General features: G+C 40.8%; 3 protein-coding genes across 4 annotated transcripts in view; 1 reads left to right on the forward strand and 2 right to left on the reverse strand.

Annotated features, from left to right (window-relative positions):
* Positions 1-22,011, reverse strand: part of gfra4a (GDNF family receptor alpha 4a) — a 314,196-nt gene that overhangs the window by 273,595 nt on the left and 18,590 nt on the right. The window lies entirely within an intron of this gene.
* Positions 1-22,011, forward strand: part of loxl3b (lysyl oxidase-like 3b) — a 372,166-nt gene that overhangs the window by 73,306 nt on the left and 276,849 nt on the right. The gene's annotated exons all lie outside the window — the stretch shown is intronic.
* Positions 619-22,011, reverse strand: part of sfxn5a (sideroflexin 5a) — a 152,454-nt gene continuing 131,061 nt past the window's right edge. The window contains exon 15 of the transcript XR_012597281.1: positions 619-633. The gene's annotated coding sequence lies outside the window, so the exon portion shown is untranslated. The remainder of the gene's footprint in view (positions 634-22,011) is intronic.

Below are 22,011 nucleotides of genomic sequence, written 5' to 3' on the forward strand. Positions count from 1 at the left end.
TATAATTATTCAACAATAATTATTATACTATAATTTGTAGGCTCATATCCATTTCCTGCAAACACAATATCCCATTCATCTGGCTTCTGTCCAAAGGGTCAAAAACTCTCATGTACAGTTGACCTATAGACCCTTTTTGTGCAGATGTCCTGATTACGTTGCAGTGTTAGCTGGAGGCAAAACAAAAGAAAGACTGGAGGCTAACACTAGCAGTGGGCTAAAGCTACACATCAAAATCATCTTGCTGTGTTGTTGGGTGCCAGAATCCAGATATCACACACATTTGAGATGACAAACTGTGATTCAAGGCTCTAGCGAGCTACCAATATCGGTGAAACGTTTCAGAGATGGAGAGTGAATGTAGCTAATAGTTAGCCTTCAGCTAACCGCAGCCGTGAGCCGTTGGCTGCGGTTAGCTGAAGGCTAACTATTATCAACCCTTTCTCTCCATCTCTGAAACACTTATTGTACGATATTGTACGACTCTCTTTTTGACTGACTTTACTGAAGGATAGTTAACTATAGGCATCCAAAGATTTATACGCGCTGAATTTGTCTTTACAGCGCTGCCGTTGGCTACCAGCCCGCTGGTCGGGCGGCTAGCTACTTATGTCGTCTGGCGATACTGTAGCACTGTGCTTTCCTATACTGTGACAAGTATTAAGTACTGGAAAGGCTTGTTTCTCCTCTCTCTCCAGCCTTCCGCTGTGGTCCTTCAGTGTGGTTAACTCTATTTGCCTTTCAGATCCATGAGGGCTTTAAAACGGCCTCACAGGTAAATGCTGCTTCCTACATCTGCCTTGTTAATCCTTGCTAAAACACACATAGATCACAATTAATGAAAGTCGCCTCTGATCCCTCTGAATCCCTTTTCATCCACTTAGCCGTGCTGACTCCATAAGAACCTGTCCCTCTCAGAAACACTCTTTTAGTTTGTTTTAGCCTGGCTTAATCTAGTCTCTTACAAGTTAAAGGTCTTTGAGGAACCTTTAAGGGTTCTTTAGAGGGCAACCACATGGGAACTTCAGAAACTTCCTTAAAAGAATTCATTAATGTTTCATGAAATCCAAAGGGACCATTTCAAACCTCCAACATGTGGAGGGATCTGAAGAAGCACATATTTTTGTCAGGTTTGGACACTCCAAAAGATTTTCAAACTCACATCTGGAAAATATCCTTTTTGGTGCCATAGCCAAAAACCAATGAGAATATCTCTAAAAGGATGAATTTGGCCCACCTCAAAATTACTACTAAATTGATCAGTTGATCGTTGACTGAAAATTAATTCAAAAGTATTTCGATGACTTAATTAAGTAATTTATCAAGCAGAAATGCCAAACAATGGCTGGGTTCCAGAGTCTCAAATGCCAAGATTGGCTGCTTTTGTCTTGTTTATATAATTGTAAACTGTAATTGCGCCCCAGAAGATATTTTGAAGATGTCTTCGGTAGGAAAATGAGGGCAATTTTTCACTATTTTCTTAGACCAAATGATTGATGAATTAATCAGAAAAATAATGACAGATTAATCGATATGGAAAATAATTGCTAGTTGCAACACAACTTATCAAATGGAGCTGGGGTTACCAAGTTTTTCACAATGCCATAAGCAAAGTAACAGTTACCTAGCCTGATTATTAGACTGCATTGCCAATGCATTTCACTTAATTCATTCAGCCTTACGTCGTGTTCAAGTTAAGCCCATTTCTGTTTGGGAGGGTTTATGTTTTGTTTTGTTTTTCAATCTCAATCACATTTGTCACCATTGAAGCCATTCATCATGGATGTAGCTAATTAATTAGCTAGCTAGCTATGTAAAAAGATGGTTGCCTTCTTTCTTAATTCAGCCTAAGAAGTTCTTGTTTATTGTCTCCAACCAGACCAGTCAGGACCAGTTTCTCTGTTTTTAGTCATCATGCTAATTGCTACTAAAACAACAGTGCAACATTTAAAGGTCAATTTCTTAACATAAAATGTATAAATAAGAAGTTTTAGAAGTTGAATTTTTTTTTTTTTTTAGAAAAGCTAGGCTGGCAGTTTCTCCTCTTCCAGCCTTTAAAACAAATCTATAGGCTAAACACATTCCTGCCGTGCAACACCGTGCACTCGCAATTTCACGAGATCATGCAAAAATCTATCTTGTCAGGCCTCAAGTAATGCGTTTGTGTCCGACAAGCCAGAGCACGGACCAATCAACATCCTGGGAGGAGCTACTGCAACTACGTGCGTGGCTTAGGTGTGTGTGTTAGACAACGCGGAGGCGACTGTTCGTTCTAAACAACGATGGCGGCTCCTGAAGAGGTTGGCATAGATATAACAATAGCAGTTCTATCAGAGCTGGAGAGTATTTCTTCATTGAAAGAAGAGCAAAGAACGGATGGAAAAGTTTCCGCTTTTTATCTGGACTGATTTCAGCAGTTTGACTGACAGATGCTTCATCCAATCACCTGCCAAGTATTTTTTGAAAGCGCCTGCCTTTTTCCAAACAGTTTCCAGTGGCGGCTTCTGAGATGGTTCTGTGTAACAAACCATCTGGCGGGTCAGGTAATGGACTGGATGCAAGTTTGTGTCAATCTTCTCATCTTACACCTCAAAATGTTGAAATGGTCCTTTTGGGGGCTCTTCAGCACTCTGTGGATCTTTGATGACCCCCTGATGAACCCCTGTTTTGTAAAGTGTGATGTTGCCAGCCGCAGCGTGCTCCACTGGCCTCTAAAACCAAGTTAAACATGGCGACAGTGTGAGGTTATTTATTGCCTCCATAAAAGCTGGTGAGTGCGAAAGGGAAGAAGGGTGGAAGATGGAGGACGGGGTGAGAGACGGAGCAGCTGCAGGCTCGGCTTTCTGAGAGGCTGTAGTTTGTTATCAGAAGAGCATCGAGCATCACACAAATCAAAGCAGGAAGCTACATAGGGGGGATAAATTCACCGACGCACACATGCAGCACAAAAACACACGGTCACATGTGAGTGAAGACTAAGAGGTGGTCGTCTAAAAGGTTTTACTTGCAGATAAGCTCACATAATCACACAGTCACACACCGACAGACAACCATGATGCAGACTCTCGCATACACAGTCAGTGTGTGATTCATACTGTACTAACAATTTCACACTTTCTCATCATGCCTCAGCCGCAAGCACGCGCACGCAGATACACACTCATACGCGACGGTGCAGCCAAACAAACAAGCACAGATAACCACAAAACCGCACACACTTGTGCATGTACACACACAAACACAATCACAACACCCCCTTTCATACAATACAATTTCCCACTTACCCACTCTGCCTCAGCCAATTTCGTGGCAAAAAAAAACCACAAGTCCCTGTTCAGTAGCTGATAGTGAGTGCACCGTGGCTTCCAACAGCCTGAAGATGAGAAAGTTCAGCTGAGGTTATTGGATTAGTCCCTCTTCTCTTTGTAGTGTCATGTCCTTAACTTTTAGGGCGCAGTGCTGAATGGATCAGACTCTCCATAAAGGGGACGGCAGGTTAGCTTCGGAGTGGAGTTTAGCTTGTTATATCCTGAATGCTCCCGGTTCATCTGCTGGTCTGGCAGGAGGACAAACGTTTTGTCACTTCAGCATGAGCGGGATGGCGGCTGATGTTACATGTGCTTAATAAGGCTCCATTCAGAACAACATTCGCAGTTTGAAATGAATGAGCAGGCTGCGTTTTTTTCATAATGAGACACTGGAGTCCGAGATGGCACACATTCATTTCAATGAAAATTGCTCACCCAGCACACAAGGCAAGAAAGTTTTCTTGCTTCCTTGTTTGCTTTTGCATTGTGCAACATGTGCTACATGTCCACCAGATCCGGCGAGGACGCTAGGGGACTCTGCTTGATGAAAAAGTGTCCGCTTCCCACTGGTGACACATCCTATCGTGGAATGCACCTGATTGCTCGCTAGAAACAACATGGCGGCCTGCTCATAAACTTTTTGTTATTCCGTCTATACAATCCACCAAAATCTACTTTTGAAAACATTTAAAGGGACTATTTGTAACTTTTTAAGCGTATAAATGTAGCGGGTCGCCACACATGCGCGCTCGCATATCCATGTTCGCGTGTGGCCGCTGCCTCTCCTCCTCTGCCTGCTTGCCTTCACTCAGACAGAGCGCGCGTTCTCAGCTCGCTCCACCTCTAGACGTGAACGCGCGCTCACTCCACACTGCAGAAGAGTTAGTTTAGCTCTGAGAATATCTAGTGAATGTACAGTGGACGTTTGTGCAGAAATAAATGCTGCAGCTCCTCCAGACCAACAGAGCTTTCCCGTGTCTTGTGAAGTGACGGAGCTCCTCAGCTAGTAACATTATCGTCTCGTTACCGACCGGGTGCCGGTGTCTCCCTGCTCTCTCCGGCTGCGGGCGGAGAGAGCAGGGAGACACGCTGCAGAGCCCCGCTGCATCAGCCTGCGCTGAGGCAGTAAAAGCCAACACTGAGATCAGATCTAAATCATGTTCATGGAGAGACCTTCGTCTGGTCAGCTAACATTACTGCCAAGCAGCTGAAATATAGAGTGATATTGTGGTTTTAGCTGACGTGTGTCGCCTCACTGTTTTGAGCGATGCTCGTTCAGGTATATTTAGAGCGAGCAAGCGCGAGCTCGACGCTGACTTTCGTTGATTTCACGGCCACAGGTGTCGCTGTTAAGAAGCATTTCTGAAAGTTACAAATAGTCCCTTTAACCACTTGAACACTTGGTCCAAGTTTCATGCGCCAGGCGCGTCAACTTTATGCAAATACTTTTTTAGGTTGTAGCGGGCTGAGTTTTAAAGCTGGTGAAGATACTGATATCATATGAAACTAGAAAACCTAAATAATCCATTGGTACCAACCAGGTCATACTAGCTTGTCACAAAGGAGGTTAAATAACGCTCCAAACTTACGCTAAATTTTGGTGAGGAAAAACTCAGGTCCCTTGACCTCTGACCTTAAGATATGTGAATGTAAATGGGTTCTATGGGTACCCACGAGTCTCCCCTTTACAGACATGCCCACTTTATGATAATCACATGCAGTTTGGGGCAAGTCATAGTCAAGTCAGCACACTGACACACTGACAGCTGTTGTTGCCAGTTTGCCATGTTATGAGTTGAGCATATATTTTATGCTAGATGCAGTACCTGTGAGGGTTTCTGGACAATATTTGTCATTGTTTTGTGTTGTTAATTGATTTCCAATCATAAATATATATATATATACATTTGCATAAAGCAGCATATTTGCCCACTCCCATGTTGATAAGAGTATTAAATAGTTGACAAATCTCCCTTTAAGGTACATTGTGATAAAAAATGTTCCATTAATTTGCGATTGTGAACAGTTTGTAATACTCAGACACGATTTTACAACTCTAGAAATCACAGATGCAGCTTTCACAAGGTAAACAGTAGAAATACAGTGTTCTCATTACAGGGTTATATATCAGGAATGTGCACTAGGAATGAGATGTATGCGATTGCCGCCTTGCCGGATGACATTGTATTGTTTTGCCGGTTTTGTTTTGTAACCCAAAAGCCAGAAATCAAGTTTATCGAGAATATATTATAATAAACTTTCCCTGAACCTACAGTTAAATGATTTAAGTTAAAGACAGGCAACTTCTGAGATTATTATTTAGTGAAGATATCCATTACCGGCAGACTGATTAGAACAGACCCCTGCCTTGCACAATCTGCAAGCACAGTTGTATCACATAATGCAGACAGAGAGCTCCGACAGCCAAATCTAAATAGCTGTTGTCAGGTACGTCCCGTTCAGAAAGATAAAATATAGTTGTTTAGTGCCAAGTGTCCACACCCACGCCGCCTGTCTGGCTTTTAACTTGACAATTTGTCACAGCTCATAACAGCTTCCAGTGTGGAGCAACGGCTCACAATCACGCTAGAAGAGCACCGAGAGAAACACTGTAGTGATTGGTGTGCTAATGATGTGCTTTTTGTTTACCACATGACGGCCTCACAGTCGAGCACGCACGCGCACACACACACGAACAACTAGGACGCACACACACACACACTTTGATATTCGCACAGAGATCCCTCTGTCAAACATCGGCTCGTTTCATTTTTAATGCAGTAAGCGTCTAGCTGGAGTCTTAACACTGTGACAGCGTCTCATGTCACTCTGACAGCCACACAGTCAGCCGATAAACAGCATCATGTTCCAGGCACAACACTCAAACCTTCCGTATTTTAAATACAATAGAACTAAATTGAATAGGCCCCAAAAGTGATTATGCATTCACTATTCCCCGGATAATATGCACTCAGTAGTTTACTCTACAGTGAGCGGTTTTGTGAGAGTTTTGGATAATTATTAATCATCATCATTGTCATCACTGACAGGTGTTGGGTCTCACGACTTTAATTTTACCGTCTGTAAAATGAGATGCATTGTAGAGGGATTGTTATGCTTGATTTATCCTCCTGCGGCTACGCGTATAATTTATTTTTGATTTAGACCTGCGATTTTCAAATCCTTTGTCAGGCGGTCTTTGATTTATTTGACAAGCTTTATTCAATAGTTCCATATAAGTTTGGCCCGTAGACCGTATTTAAAGATGGACGACGCTTCTCCACCATTGATGTACTAAGAGAACTGGATACAGCGTTGGAGGCGGGGCCCCGTTCATTCCTATGAAAGTTGTTCAGTGGCGCATGAAGCCTAAATGGCTCGACTTCCGCCTGGAAAAGTACACGGATCTTTGGCACATGGAACATGCGCAGTAGCGTCCGCTCAGTCACATGACTCGGTCGCGGGGTCCCAACGTCACGCCGTCGTCACGGCTTGGCGCTCCAGCCTCGGTCTGGGTCTCATTCACATGGATTGAGGAAGGGAAAAAACTCTGGATTTGGCTATTAGTGCATTTTACAACTTTTAGAATCTAATGATTAAGGACTATTAGGAGTGTTCGTACTGGGGAGTTTATTTACCTCAAAAAAATTGGAGTGATTTCAAACAAATGCTATGTTTAAATCACAAGGAGAATTTAAAGTCCAACATTTTACATTTGTTTCTTTTTTCCATCTGCACCTGCACTCTTGCTCGGCAGATCCTGCAGCTCTAATGGATGACAGATGGAAAACAAATCAACATAAATACAGTAAATTTGGGTTACACAAATATGGGTTTTCAAAGTCCAACACAACCAGTAATTTACATCAATAATGATTTCCATAACCAACACCCAAAATGATTACAAGGATTTTTTCAGTGTATTTTACTTGGCAGGAAGGAAATACGTTTTTTTTAAATCCTAATTAAGAAAATAATCCTCAAGACTAAAAGTACTTGCAGTTTTGAGAACTCTAATAACCTTCAGCATCCTGTTTGATTATAATTATCGACCATTTTTGCAACAGATGTGTCCAAGTGTTCTCTTTGATCAATGCCACATATGTGAACTATAATCCTGAGCAGTATTATCATGGCAGTCATTGAAAAAGTTGTGTAATGTAAGAAAGAACCTTCTCTCAGGGCCCCAAAATATAGATAAGGACTACCCAGCCTTTACAGTGGTTTATTTATGCCTTAAAGTGCAATGTTATAGTACAAGAAGAGCAGTTACCGGCTTTTTATTTTTTATTTTTTTTAAGTGAGTCATGGTCTCCCAGGCAGCTGTCACACTCTGAACATCGTCTCACCGCGGGCTGCATCTCATTAGAATGGAAGACGCCTCCTTTTAGATACAAGGAGCGAGCCAGCCTTAAACCACTTCACACAGAGCCAATCTCTCGCTCCTGTTTCGCCACAGCAGCCCGTCACCTGCTGCCAAGAAGCCTTTTCAAGGGGATTTTTCCTGCTCCACTGATGCACGGAAGGAGAACTTCCCAGTGGGTTTGCATGGCCACTTTTTTATGGTGGAGGACGTCTCCTTTACAGAAAAGTCTAACTGCTGAAAACGACCGTCTTTAATAGGGAGACACTTGAAACGGGCGAGTTATTTCCATAATTCTACATGTCCGTTTGGGGGGTAGAAAAAAAGAGGCCTATTTCAATTTATGAAAATGGTTTCAGTTTGATATTGCAGTTCTTTGTGGGTTTTTGGAGGAAGTATTCCTTTACTTAAAATCTCTGAAAACCTATTTTCTCATTCAGCTTTTTACTATGAGCGACGTGGTTCTGCATGAACACAATTATCTGCTAAAGTTAAAACTGTTTTTTTCAGTTGAGAGATTTCTTCCCTGCTGTTTTGTCTGGGCTCTTCTAACTGGAATAAAGTGGACCAGGACTCACTTGGAAAAAGGAGACGTCTAAATCAAAATGTAATGACAGTTGGTAGGTTATTATTAGATTATGTTGTCAGACCACCATCCATTAAATATGATCAAATTACACCCACATGGTCCAGATGAAGCAGATTAGCCGAGTTCTTGAATAAATAAATAAATAAATAAAAACCTATGGATATTTCTTCCAAACTTTAATATTGATGGTTGCTTATTTAGTCATTGTTATTTACAGGTTACAGGGAAATACTCGGGACTTGAAACTTGAAGTTTTCAGGGGATTTAACTAGCTAAGTGATGATGCATTGACATGTAGTACATGTATCATTTATATTTTTTGTGATATTCATGCTTTGAGGTCAGTTGAAGGATTACAGGCTCCTCTAAAGGCTAAAAAAAAACTAAATCATTGTCTCATCAATCTGAAACAAGTTTTTCAGAGCACCTGAAACACTGATATTATCAAGAAAAAAAGATTTTTACCAGTGAACAGCAATATTTTTATGACCAAGGACACGTTGAATGTAAAACTGCATCTGAACTGGTCAGACAAACATAGTCAAGTTTAAAAGTCCTAACTTTCTCCTAGTAAAGGTGTTTAAGGCTCCGTTCACACTGCAAGCCTTAGTGCTCAATTCTTCAATTTATTGCTCAGATCTGATTTTTTTTGTTTGGCTGTTCACATTATCTTTTAATTGTGTGGCCAATATCAGATTCCAGTGTGAACTGGTCACGGTCCTGAACTGACCCGCCTGCACAAAATACAATAACAAAGACGTCACACGCAGCAAGCTGTCGGACGGAAGTAAACAGGGAGGCCACTGAAGTCAGCGTTCATGGTTTCAAGTACATGTGCAGCGGAAGCCAGCGACTTTGTGAGCAGATGATAATGAGGACGAGGATGAGGAGAAAGAGAGCCAAATTTTTAATTATAGCTTTTTGTGCAGCAATGGCAGCTTCTTCTGTACGGAGGTGTGTGTGTGTGTGGATTCAGAGTTGGAGCCAGGGATTGTGATGTAAATGGCTTCACAGCGCAGAATTGTGACGATCGAGGGACGTGGAAGCCGCATGAATTCTGATATGACTGTTCAGACTGAGGACGCATTGCAAAAAATAAGACCGTTACTGATTTAGGACCACATAAGAAAGTGGCCCAAATCAGAATTGAAAAGATAAGATTCCATGTGATTTGTGCTGTTATGAAAATAAAACAGATCTGAGTCACGTATGCGCAAAAAACATCTGATTTGGGCCTGTAGCCTAAGTAACTGCACTGGTGAGACAAACTACATCACTGTACTGTAATACAGCCTTTAAAACCAGGAAAAGACAACACTTAATGCCATATTACGACATCCAAAATCTAAGACGGTATCTAGTCTCATATCATAATGATAAAATATCGATATATTGCCCAGCTCTACTAGATGCCTAATATACACAATATCATCATAAATGTGTAGACATGTTGTGAGCCAAGCGTTTTAAGAATACCTAAAACTTTACCTTCAGATTCAGCTTCCACTTATTTACAAGATCAGTGTTTGTTCAGTAGATGCAGAAAAAAAAAAATCAAAAAGGAAATAAATTAATGCATGAATTTGTACTTGTGCTTGTATTGGACCACAGATTTTAAAAAATGAATTGTTAATGAATTTTTATAAATGAATAATAGAGTTTATTAGGTTTACTTTGGTCTGAAAATGAATGTGATTCTTTCTTTTAATTGAAACTTTGGAGCCCCACATCTGGGCTTTGGGGACTTTTATGGCCAGGAATGCAGTGACCTCCACCTCCTCTGAGGCTGCTAACACGGTTCATATGAGCTTTTGTGATAATGTCAAAAAGCAGACAGTATCCCATATATTAACTTAGACCACACAGAGACGTTTTGCAAACTGAACTAAGAATAAATTATTGGCTTTAAGTCAAATACACATATAGAAATGTGTCCTGTTGACAGTGTTACATATTTTCAGACTTGGGGCTGTGATTAGTAACACGGTACATGACACATATGGTCGGGGGATTAGAGGATTTGAAAAAAGTTGACATTTGTTACAGCGTGGTATACACGTACATCCCTGCCCACCTGGATTCAGGTGACAAGTGTGGAAAGATACATGTTAGGAGGCAGAGCACTGACACGAAGCAGCATTAAGACTCTAAGCTTCATACATGTGTCAGTGTGTGTGTGCAGGGATCTGTGTGGGTTGTGAGTCGGTGCGTGTGCGCGTGCACGTCTGACTCACTCCAAAGCCGAACATGATCAAAGCCGGGACAGAGTGAGACGGACAGACAGCGGAGGACACAGTGAGCCAGAGATGGATGCGGCCCAGTCCTCACATTAGACGCCTGTCTTGTCAGGCAGACAAATTATTGCGCCAACAGCTGATAAGATGCAAACTCCAGCAGGGTCGAGGTGCATTTGACGTCTTTGGGCAGCACAGAAACACCTGCTCAGCCATATTTGAAAACAGAAGGCGTGTGTGTGTTTCCCTCCCTCGCACTCCTTTGAATGCCCAACATCTGGGCATGTCTGCGGCCTGTGCGTGCAGGTATGTAGTGCTGTGTAATGTGGCCAGCAGGTTGCCAAGAGGCAGCATAATAACCACAACATGTTTATCTCGTTCTCAGCGGCAGCAGGAGGCTTTCTCCAAGCTGGAAGCAGGCGAGTGTTATACCTCTTTGCAAACGGGTATGTTGCACTACGCCGACTGGGCCGGTGCCATGTGCTTGTGCAGGGCTTTCAGCTGGTTTACACAAAAACACAGTTAAAACACACGGGCAATAGAGAGACCTCCTGCTGAGAAACTCCTGCCCCTGAAGATTGATTCAGCCGGCAAGTTCCAGTAATTACGCTTAACCCTTTCTCTTTTTCTAATCCACGCATTGTGTGAGGCCAGTGGGGAAATTGTGAGTGCTTTTATCCAAGGTAGAAAGCACCACGGTGTCAGTTAAATAAGAGCAGGTCAGAGCCCTGGATTTTAATGATGTGGTGGATGTTGTTGAGGAGCAAAACGGAGCTTAAAGAAGAGTGAATATTGGACTTATATTGTTTGGTTGGCCAGAAATTCTTAGTCGACTAACACTCGTACGATTTTGTCGACTCATCGATTAGTTGATTTAATCAACAGATCTGTCAAACTGAGTTTCTCCACAAAGAATCACACAAAAGCACCACCTTTCTGTAAATCTTGTTTACCAGAGATGTGCATGAAAAAAAGCTAACTAAACTAATTGACTAAAGAAATCTTAATCAATCTAAAATGGGCAGCCCTACCAGAAATATGACACCAAACGAATGCTACTGTTGCTGCATGTGTAAAAACAAAAAGCAGCTGTTAGCTAACACATTATCCATATCAACTTCATTATATACTTTATAAAAGATGATAATATAGCAATGTTGTATCTTCAGGTTGTTCTGCTGCCCCCATGTGGCCAAAATAAATCAATGACTGCTGCAAAGATCTTGTAACATTTTAACACCAGAGCCGCCAGGATCTTTAGGGGTACTATTTTCTCCAAATCCCACGCCAAAGAGCATCTGAATCCTTTTGTTCATGCTGATGGGCCAATAACGCCTCATCAGTCGCCATCTCTTTGACGCACTGTGACGACTCAGGCTGTGCCGCTGTGTTTCCGTAGTGCAGCAATGACATCATCTGAACTGATATACTCTTAGTAGTGTAAAATGTGCTATTTTCATATATCTTTTTTTAGAAAAACTATTTTCACGCTGCCACCCGATGCAGTAATAGTCCATGGCAAAGCAAAAGTACCATAGCATATGGAACAAAATGTTGTTTTTGAAAGGCTAAATGCCAACAAATATAGATTGAAGCAGAATATTTCATTAGATTAAAAACATGATGTGAATTTTGGAAATGATTACATCTATATATTTTATATGCATTTTGACTTTTATGACAATTGCAGAGATGAACGAAGCACCACGTTGCTCGCTGTGAGAGAGAGAGAGACAAAGAGAGAGAAGGTGGACTGCACGCAATGTTTCTGTAAGTTATTAATAATTATAAAACTAATCTCAACATCATGAACGAAGCCTCAAACTACTCGGTAAAGTCCTAATTATATATGCTTACAGCGCACACAACTTTTATAGTTAGAAATAAGTGTGATTATTTTTCACTTTCATTTCTGATATTTTACACACACATGATTAATACCTTGGGCCTACATACCTCAGTGTGATTATACATGATTATAAGTGGATGTGAGTGAATACTGGCGAGCAAATTAGTTTCTATGTCCCATTCATTGTCTCAAAGCACTTATAAGGCCATTATGCAAATGGATCAATTCAACTGCAGGAGAAGAGTCGGAGGAGAGGACCAACGTTAAACGGCGTTACTCCTGGCGACTAAAGGGGGCTTTTGTCATGAAAAATAACACCAAAAACCCATCTCTTTGGTTTTCTAAATGTTATTCTATCAATATGACAATACAAGCATGTGCAGATTAGGTATTTAGGAAAAGTCAGGGCAGGAGGGAAACATTTCATACAAAAAATTGGCGGTCCTAGTGTTAATCTTCAGAAAAACTGTGAATTCTTAATGGTGGCTTCATCTTGCATTAGCAGGTTTAAACATAAAATCCAACCATACATAAAGTCATCACAAAGTTTGGGGAGATCCAACCCTTCTACCCCCCTCTAAACAGATATATATGAGGCATCAGGCATGTGGTTGCGTTGGCAGATGGATGGACTACAGTAGAGGGGAACCTCCACAGTGTGCTGATCCTCTGTACTCTTAATCTTCGCTCGCCTCTATGGGGCCTGACAGTGATACCACTGTGCCCTGCAGGGGGCGCTGCACTGCGGTGCAGATATGACGTGAGAGAGGACGCAAGTTTCATCTATATCCTTAAGTTTTCTGTCTTACTTGTTTGCATTTAATATGCAAATCATTCTATGTGATGATAACTGCAGTGGTGGTGGGGAAGTGTGTTAAACTTGTAAATGTGGTTCACAGCTCAACAGAAGTGTTCCTATACTGTATAATTGTAATGTTCATTTGCTGTGTTTTACATATACAGTATGCTATTGAATTCTTTATGATGTCTCACAAGAGGTGGGTTTCCATCCAAATGTAGTGCAAATTTTAATTGAATATCAAGAAAATCTGCCAAACAAAATGCAAATGAATGCTCGTTTCCATCCACTAGCATTATGCGATTATTGGTTCATCGAGATAAACAGTGGTTGGCGGCAATTCTCCAGTTGGAAAACCATTATACCACCGCAGAAGAAAAGGGCGCAACCAGATGACGTAATTAAAAGTGCGCCAGTCGGACCTCAAACGATGAAAAACAAAGTAGATAACTGTATGTAAATATGACATATCTGTTTGTTTCATGTATTAATGTGAGGAAGGTTATATCAGATCTGTGTGGAGCAATGAGACTATTTTAATCTGCAGCTATTTTTTGTCTCTTTAGTGGAGTAGAAGCTTCAAGTGGACATCAAGTTTAAATGCTTCATGTACATCATCATTTATTCACTAAATCTGTTTCCATTGCACTTTTGCACCATTGCTTTTATTAATACACCAACTTTTCCACCTCAGCTTAGCATAAAACATTTTTTATGATTGAAACTGTGCATCAAAACAGGTAGACGGAAACGCACCTAATGAAATTCCTTTTGTCTGAATTATAAGGAGATTGACGTGACTGTTTGACTTGGCATGCAACGTTTTCCATTCATTTAGGAAGCTTCTGAATAAGGAGTGTGTGTGAGAGACACAGAGGGAAAATGAATTGTTGGCACTCACTGGAATAATATCATGAGTAGGTGAAAGAGAGGTATGTAAACAGAAATACTGAACTACAGTAATTTCACCACTTTAAATATAGCTGCGCAGAGTAGCCAGCAACCACCTCCAGTAGAACGCTGCTGTTAAAAGAGCCTCCATGTTTGAACAAGGATGGACTTGTAATACCTCGTTTAAAAACATTTATTCCAACTTGTACCATATTCCCCCTAAAACACACTACTGCTACAGGGTGGAGGTTTGAAAGTTTGGTTATGACTACTTTTTGTTGCACTCTTACTACTATTGTGGCTGCTCTTAAACTGGTGGTACATCACACTTAGGGTGACCAGGTGTCCCACTTTATGAGGGACTGCACAGCATTTTTATCCCTTGTCTCACATCCCACATATTGAGACAATGCCCCACATTTCCATTGGCTCCAGTTTTTAAAAGTCCACTGTGGGTAAATTGCAGATTAACCTGTCACTGTCTTTGCGTGTGGGAAAATTGCAGGTCACCACAAAGTCACATTCAGATTATTTTTCAGATTTAAACGGAATATGGTGGAAACTACCACAAAGAAAAAGAAATGCAGCTACAACAAAAACTGGGTGGGTGAAGCAGGTGGAAGGTGATTCTCAGGAGTTGGTAACGTGTCCCTCATTGTCCCACAAAAACATACTCTTTGTCCCACATTTGTTTTGTTGGGATCTGGTCACCCTAGTTACGCTGCTGCCAGTGCTTTTGTTCTCTACGGTCTCTTCAGTTCAACAGCATTTTGGATCCGTTTTAATTACTTATCCTTGTGTCTATTCAGATCGGGTTTGACTGTGCGCCGCTCGCTTTCAGATCAGGTTTTTCTTTTTGAAAGTTAATTTATACATGCTGGGTTCAATTCAGGTTTTCCACGAGTCAGTTTCAGATCCAGGACATCGTCACCCTCCATCCGCAAAGCACCGGAAGGCATTTAATGTCAAACAGCTATAATAAGTGTTAACTTAGTCACCAATGTTAGTGATCCCACTTCCTTTTCAATAAACATTTGAGATGCATTTAATGCACTTTCTTTTCCTTTTCAGCACCTCTGTTCAATGCATCAGTTTTAAATGTTGCAAGAGAGACAAGCTAGAAAATGCATTCACACCTGAACAAAGTGTTGCAGACGACATGCTCTCATGCCAAATCTGTTGCATAGAAACATAGCTGGTGTCATGCCAAGTCAGAAGTAGCGGGTGCCGTATCCAGCCTGATGGAAGTCTGCTATAAGTCGACACGTGAAAACACACGCATGCCAGAGCTTAATTAAATTGCTCGTTCAGGCAAAAGTCAAGGTAATATTTAACCGTCATTGTGTAAAAAAAATGGATTTTCATCGTCTCTGACTGACAAACACTCGTGGCCATGCCTCATTCATGACCTGGATGACTCATCCATATTATGTGCTTTGATCCTGTTTAAATATCCCCCATAGACTACATCATTAAGTCCATCTGTAGCACTTTGCATTGTTTAATTTAAATGTGCTTTGAATATCTGTACTATACTAATTGCGATTATGTATGATGTTTTGTTTTGCCTGAAGCCCAATTACACGTGAGAGACACTACAGGCTTGAACTGTTAACTCCACAGTAGAGAAAGTCTGGTAATCTGCATGCTTATCTGCTTCAAAACACATACTAATCTGCTTAAAAACACCTTGGAGTTGGACTGTGCAGTAAACCTCCACATTGTGCTCTTTCGGGCAATTTTTTTGGAAGGTGAGAGCTTTTAAGCGGACCGAAAACACAGCAACCGCTCTCATTATCTGCCCTTCACTTTTCTGAGGCACTCAGAGAATTTGCGTTTGTGTGTCTCATCCTATCTTCCTGTTGTTTGTGTTGGTGAATGGTAATCTCAATGAATAATTAATTCAGCTGTGAACCAGTTATAAATGAGAGGTTTGGTTTTCCTTTTGCTGAACTACAAATGTGCTTTGATGTTTCGCACCAAGGCTGACTAAGAGCAAAAGGAATAAAAATAGAAGAGGGCTCCGTTACAGCAGGTTCAGTGACTGAGCTCCCTACAGAGGATTTTAGAGAGGGAGAGGATTTGAAGCTAATCCCACCAACAGAGTACAGTATCAATGAGGGCAACGGAGTGATCCCCGCCGCATCTCGGAAAAGTTGCTCAATGACACTGCTGTCAAAAGCTCTTAACTGATCAAACTGGCAAATTGCTATTTAAGGCTAGCAGTATTTATGGGAGCTGTAAGCCTGATAAAGATTGATAGAAACAAGCCTGCATCACAATGGACAGTGATTTCTGCAAATCTCTTACAGAAGTAGCATATCCCCTCTGAATCACAATACAAGACAATGCATTTGAATACTGCTTTTGTCAGCTGAAACCCTGAAACGTCTATAATTCTGTTTAGATTAAAAAGGCTGAAATGTGTCCAAGACATCAAACTGAAAAAACGACAATATCAGTGATTTTCTGCCTTTAATGTTTTTTCTTCTCTTCTTCTTCTAAAATCTATTTATTGATTTTACACCAGTATTGTGAAAAATAAACCAGGGCTCCAGAGTGCGACCAAAAATCTGTCGAGTGCGACTAAATATTTTCATTGGGCCCATTGGTGCGCCTGACATTTAGCAGGTCTGTCTATGTGTGTATGTGTGAAACCGTACCCTGTACTCTTCCTCGGGAAACATCACCACCGAAAACATACCGGTAATTCAACATGAAGAGAACTATCGAGTGCTTTTTTCATCAAGAAAAACTCTGCGATGCCCGTTACACCTGTTCACGGCACTGAACGGCCCAGACCCAACATCACCAGCGGACCTCATACCAACATGTGGACGGTTCCGTAGGTAGACTGTTTAACTATCGATGCGTCGAGGGGACCCACATATTTTCTCCCTGATGATGTTACATTGTGAACAACAAATGTTGAAATCGGCAGGACGAGAGCTAGTTAACAGGAGGTGTGATTGATTACATTATGATGCTTTCAGGCTCTATTCAGTAAAGATGAGTATTGGGCATAATGACGTGTTCAAATGTAATCTTATAAAATGTAGTTTTGGGCGAGAAACTTGAAAAAATGCAGTTGTTTGAAGGAGATGTTTTCACAGCAATATAAAGAGAATTACGGCCTGTTTAACTTCCAAACAAAAAATAGTATTCAAACAGTAATAAAGGAGTGGATGTTGGAGTACATGGGATTTATTGTTTTACTGTTGTTTTTTACCGTGGTATTGAATTGGTATTGAAAATCGGGTATTATTGCGGCGCCTAAATTATGTGCTGGTGCAACTAAATGAAGAAGTTAGGCGTACCAGTGCAACAAATGTAAAAAGTCGGTCTGGAGCCCTGTAGACGGTGGCATAGCTAAGATGTCCGAGTGAACTGGTCTCAGAGTTAACAGACAGGATATACAATATACACAAGAACAAAAACCAAACCACGAGCCAACCCTCTCTTCTACCAACTCCAACCCTCATATATACCCAAAGATCCCTCTCTTTAATGTCACTTTTGATAGCGTGCACAGCTTTCTATGGGTTGAGAAAAAACTCTAAATTCTTTTTAAATAAAATCACTCCCGTATTACATTTGTAAATACAGGACTGTACGGTAAAATGTGTTTGGATTTTTGGCCATTTTTCAAACCCTCCGTTGGACAAACAACTGTTTCTATCCCATCTGGAATTCCTCACAAATGTGATACGAGTTTGATAATTATTGGGACCAGTTGAAAGACAAACTGAAACAGATTCTGAAGGGTAATGAGTCATGTTGTTATTGGTGACCTAGCCCCGCTCCGTCTCTTTTCCTTCATGTCACTACATTGTTGAACTCTGTTCATTTTCTGAACATCTGTTTTCAACAAAAGCCCATCTTGGGACTTAATTGCAAATTAAATAAAAGCTGATTAGTTTATTCTCTGGATGTCATATGTAGCATCAGACCACTAGTTGAACTTTCTCTGTTTAGCTATCAGCCAGTATTCAAATAAATATTGTTGCTATCTAATACTATCGCATTAACTTTGACAGCCCTATCAGAAACACAAGAGATATACTGAGAGACCAACAACAATCCAACAACAAAGTCCATGAAGTAGCCATTCTGAAGCTTTTGATCATAAAACACGATCTTTATCATCAGATGGATAGTTAATTTTCATTTTTCTTCTTATCCCTTTTGGCACAGAACGAGGTCAGTAGATGTTTTTCATCACTTACATTGGAATCACATTAGGAAGGGTTCTCCTCACAGTCAGGTTGGACAGGAAGAACAATTACAGTCACCAAAAACTGCAATGTTCATGCAAATTTTATCCAAAACGAGCTTCTCTCTATGGTTACATATCTGGATCTTGCTCCTCTGTAGCTCGTAAACTTTATCTTAGGCATAACTAGCACACTTAGCTAAAGCCTGTGTTTTTCTCATTCAGTCAGTGTTGATGCTGGACGGTGTGAAATTTGACCTGATTCTGACTTTGTTTTTGTCTTTTTGTCAAAATGTTTATTCATTTTCAGCAAATTTGAGTGATTTTTTTAAATGTTTGTTAGTTTTGTTTTAGTCAACAAAAAGTAAAGACATTTTAGTTTTTGTCACTGAAATTTTAGTCATGCAGTTTTAGCTAGGTTGCACCAACAAAGACTAATTTAATCTAAGATTAGTTCTAATCAGAGTTTAGCAAAACTTAGTTTAAATGAGTAAATCCAGTTTTAAAATTAAGCAGAGCTCTGTTGCACAAGTACAAATTAATCTCTGTTTAGTAAATCCAAGTTTAATCATAAATTAAATATAATTTAACCAATATGGAAAGGCTTGCTTACCTAAATTAAAATTAATTAATTAATTAATTACTGTCTGACTGTTAACTTTTGACTGCTCTGAATTCCTTAACAAAACGTTACATTATTTGCTAGCTAGCTAGCTAAAAAATCTGTTAGTTAGCCTAACGTTTCTCATGATGGCTTGGCAGAGAAGCTTTAATCCTCTCCTTTGAGATACACTTGTTGGTTGAATTAATGGAGCAATATGGCCAAATAATAGAGAGAAAAGGTTAAAAAAAAAAAAAAAAGTTAGGAAAAAAAACAGACAATAGCACAGTAAGGAAAATATTCTGACATACTTCTTGTTTTTAATGGTTACTTTTTATTTAGTTTAAGTCCAGTTTTCATTGTGGAAAAAAAGGTAGTCAACGAATATTTTTCATCATAGTATTTGTTTGACAAAATCGACACTGTTAGCGGGTGCAGATTGTGATTTTGGAGCACTAGGCATATCTGCATGGAGGACATAAAACTATTCTGAGGCAATAAAATACTGTAGGTGTTGTATAATTATAAAACAAGGTGGTCCAGTTTCCAGAAGGCCTGTCCTATATTAGATAGGTCCCAGGTTCAGTTCGGTCTGTTACAGCCAGTGTTACATCCATCAGCAGCCATGTGCCCTGTCACAGTGTCCTTGGGCAAGACACTAAACTTCCTGGTTGTAGGTCACTCTGATGAAAGTGTCAAATTATTGGTTTAATTGTAGCAGACACAAAGGAGTATTAAAAATGACATGTCCTCTTGTATAAAGTGTATAAAGTCCACAGCTAAGCGATGTCCGGCCACAGAGAGAGGCCACGATGAGCCACAGGCAGACTCAGTCATGATGAGGTTACCATTATTGCTCTGATCCCACACCTCCTTCCTCCCTCTGCTGCTTTAGCCCTTGACACCTATCACCTTGAGTTGCTATCAAAGTCTGACACTGATGATACGTTCCCTGGGCAGGGGATCCTGGGAATAGACCTTATCCATCATCCTGCTCCTCCGATAAAATCCTTTGCTGGAAAACACAACAACATGGGGGCACTGGAGAAAAGAGATTTAACCCCCAAATTCAAGGATAACTAGCTCTCAGTAATCACGTATGGAGCTAGGGGCATGCTGGAGTCATTAAAGGTCAAAAATCCCACATAAATTCTCCTCCTCGCTCACAGGGAGGAAAGAGGAGAGAATTAGCAACAAGACATGTAATTAGTTTTGGGCTGCTTTTCTGAAACATGCAGATGAACCTGTTGCGGAAGTCCTAAGTTTTTACTGTATGCTCACTGAACTACCACTGCACTCTTGATTAACTCTCAGGGACAACCAATCTTTGGGGAAACTTGTGAGAACTTGTGAGAAGCCAAACTAGAAAGATATGCTAATTTTTGAGAGGGGATGAGATGTTGGAAATACATTTTGCTCTGTTGAAGAAAGTTAGAAGTGAGAGCGCAGCCCAGTCGCACGAAAAGGCTTATTAATGATACAATAATGCACAAGGCAAAAGTGTACAATAAACTGTGCACAGGCTGCACTGCTACATTCACAGCTATAGCGTTACTTCACCACTCGCTAACGTTACGCCGGGCTGACACACAGCTGACAACCTTGCAGCCAAACTAAATGATGCAGTGGAGACTTGCTGAGAAAGTGGTTGCATGTGACCACGACAATACACGCAGCAACATGGCTAATAACTCTCCAGGACGGGTGAACTAGGGATTCTGTTGTCTGTTTTTCTCATACACTGCATCTGGTGATAAATTATGGATTTAACGTGTTTGGTCATTGGCTTATCATTGCAGCTGGACGGCTGGTTAGGCACTACAACCACAACACCGCTGCATGCAACGCACTAATCTTGTCGGTTAACGGTTAATGATCGATTAACAAGGGTCGGCTTTCGTGAGAATAAAATTTTAGCATCCCTAGCCTAAACCTAAGTTAGTGGTTTTGTTGCCCCATGCTGGTACTGCACCTTCATATACGATAGTAATATTCACGCCTCGGCGAGGCAAAACGTGACACTGACACGCTATCCTCTGTGGATCTATTAAACGTTCGCGTGATACCGGGTTGGAGTGCGAGTGAAACACGTGTCTGATACGCTTTCAGTTTGTATTCGTTCAGTCAGACATTACAGCAGTGGTCGTTGCAGACACACCTGGTGGAGATTTTCTAGTTTTATAATGGCGTTTTTCCCAATGACGCTTTTATTTCATAATGTCACTTTTCATAATGACGCATATATTTTTTATAATGGCACTTTCCATGACAGTGGTGTCGTCACCAAAAAGTTACCGGGGCATAGCTGAGCTTCTCGAGCACAAAGGCACAAACTCTCAAAGTACCAATTTTCAGAATACAATCTGCCATATTGGACTCGTCTTAGAAACTTAATGAAATTAGTATTTATGTTCTCGCATTAGAGGGCAACTAGAGAATGAGGGCCATCTAAGGAAATTAGATGTCTTCCTAACAGCTGATTGAGAGATGTGCTACAATGCATTAGAGCTACTTTCTTCCATTAGAGGCCACAAAAGATGTTTGAAAGAATCTTTTAATAATGATAACTGTGCATAATTGAGGAGGCTGGGAGCTAATGGCTTAAGCATTAACACAACTATCTGAGCTCCTTTTAAATGATGTACATGGAATGACTATTTGAATCCTCATAGGCCAAAGCAGTGAACATGCAGGCCATTTAATGCTGTTAATTCTTTACAGACACATTTACACATGCAGAAACATCACAGAGAATGAACAGTGACATGCTCATGTCTTGCTGTGTGATCATAGAAAGATTACTGAAAGGGAATTCTGGGCACAGGCCCATGCCCAAGGCATCAGAGGGCCCATGGTACAGAGGCTCTGTTTGAAGTGACTGTTAACATTTATGTTAACATTTCATGTTGCAAGTCAATCAACCCCAAAGAAACACAAAACAACCACCAAGAGGTACAAAACGACTACAAAGAAACACAAAACAACCACAAAGAGATACAAAACAACTACAAAGAAACACAAAACAACCACAAAGAAACACAAAACAACCACAAAGAAACACAAAACGGCCGCAAAGAGATACACAACAACCACAAAGAGACACTACAGCCACTACAAAGAGACACAAAACACCTGCAAAGAGACAATAAAATGACCATAAAGAC

Source organism: Sebastes fasciatus, chromosome 15 (assembly GCF_043250625.1).
Source record: "Sebastes fasciatus isolate fSebFas1 chromosome 15, fSebFas1.pri, whole genome shotgun sequence".
NCBI classification, from domain to species: domain Eukaryota; kingdom Metazoa; phylum Chordata; class Actinopteri; order Perciformes; family Sebastidae; genus Sebastes; species Sebastes fasciatus.